General features: G+C 31.9%; 1 protein-coding gene across 1 annotated transcript in view; it reads right to left on the reverse strand.

Moving 5' to 3' along the window:
* The window catches only part of LOC106684194 (phospholipid-transporting ATPase ABCA3), a 78,120-nt gene extending 76,495 nt beyond the window's left edge, over positions 1-1,625 (reverse strand). Inside the window, exon 1 of the mRNA XM_067052636.1 lies at positions 1,473-1,625. The gene's annotated coding sequence lies outside the window, so the exon portion shown is untranslated. The remainder of the gene's footprint in view (positions 1-1,472) is intronic.
* Between the last annotated feature and the right edge of the window lie 254 nt (positions 1,626-1,879).

The raw sequence follows: 1,879 nt of genomic DNA on the forward strand, positions 1-1,879 counted from the left end.
TTGTGATATGGGACTGGAGAGTTTGGGATGCAATCAAAGGGTTATTACTAACTGTGAGCACACATGTGTCATCAGCAGACGTGGTAAGGGTACAATAATGGTTTGGTTTTATTTCTCTTTCAGTTTGTTTCACCAAAATGTTAAATAGAATAATTGTGTAAAATGTAAATGGTATCAAGAATATTGAATTATATGAGGGGGTATTCCAAAACCATATGGTAAATATTGCACATTATATATTTATGCAATAAAAAACATATTAAAAAAATGTAGCTGTGTAGGAGGTAAATTGACGGCAGGACGCATAGAGAGTTTTATTGTTATTCGCCTTAAAAAATGGACACTACTCTGTATGGTATTCGCTTATCTTCGTGAAGTGGATGGCGAGTCCTACAGGTATTCACTGTAGGTCCTTACAGGATGGAAAATTCACTCCATGAGGTATTCGCTTACGGTCGTGAAGCGGTATGCTAGCTATACTATACTAGGTTTTTTCCTGCAGGTCCGGATGAAAGGATAGAAGGGATAGATAGGAAGGAGCAATGATCAAGAGAAAGCAGAGTGAAATAGTGAAACAATATACTTTGGGGGATATTCACACTTTGAGTAGTTAAGTTTGTGCTTATTCATCTATTAATTTCATCTATCTAGGCTATTAATTTCATCTATCTAGGCTATTAAATTCATCTATCTAGGCTATTAATTTCATCTATCTAGGCTATTAATTTCATCTAACTAGGCTATTAAATGTCATCGAGGGATGCCACGTGGTAAGACGTTAGCTTTTAGTGGACGCCAAGTCATTTTTTTTAACGTTTGAAACTGCCGCCATTTTTTATTCCCTCTACCTATGGATATATATTCATATAATATATTCACATATGAATATAAATTTGGCAAATGAAAATTTGTCCGAACAACTATAAATCAACTTATTTTAGAAAATTTCATGAAAACTACTAAACTACTTTATAGCTCATTAAACAAGCTTTAGTTTGAGCGCTAATAAACATCTGGACCTCAAATGGTTTTTGAGATATAAATTTTTCAAAATAAATTCACTAACTACTGATCTTTCAGTACGTACAATACAACATTTTTGTGAAATGTTGCTTTTTAAAAAAACTGTATCTCGAAAACTATTTAACGTAAATGACTCTATTAGGGCCCATATTTTAGTTCTCCTAGTTTTTCTTGTGTTGTTCCTACTTTTTAAGATATAGAGCTCCGAATGAAAAAATAGTTTTTTTAATTGCTTTGAAACAGACGCCATTTTTTATTCCCTCTACCTATACTTGGCACTCATCAATTTTGAGTAGTAATTATACATAGTTTACAACTAATTAATTAACAATTGGAGTGGAATAACTGACTTTATTCTGATCTTGGGCTCTTGTACTAATATATTACTAAGTTATATGAAGACTATATATGAAGACTATATATGAAAATAATACAAAATATTAGCTTACAGCGTTTGCGAGATCTCGAGTTCAATTCGTTCAGGCTGATAGACAAATTCAAGAAAATTTTTAAATCAGCTTTAGAAAGATCTCAATAAATGAATTTTAAGATACCAATACTCACTGCTTTCTCAATATATATAGCTATTTTTACAATTCGTACTTGAGTTATTAAGTCACCTGTTACAGTTATACATTTTAATATAGTTCTCTGAAATGTATTCCTATTCCTATGCATTTTTTGTTATGTTGAACATAGTTCATCCAGGTTCTAATCTCGCCAAAAAATCAAACAGTGCTTCACTATATTTTCCCAACATAACAAGGCAGTTTCTGGCTCTCTGTATCTACAGAAATTTAAGGTCTTGGGACATAAAACTTTACATATATAGGTTATATCTGTAAGGGTATGCAAT

This window comes from Halyomorpha halys, unplaced genomic scaffold, assembly GCF_000696795.3.
Source record: "Halyomorpha halys isolate HHAL.00 unplaced genomic scaffold, Hhal_1.1 Scaffold554.1, whole genome shotgun sequence".
Lineage (NCBI taxonomy): Eukaryota > Metazoa > Arthropoda > Insecta > Hemiptera > Pentatomidae > Halyomorpha > Halyomorpha halys.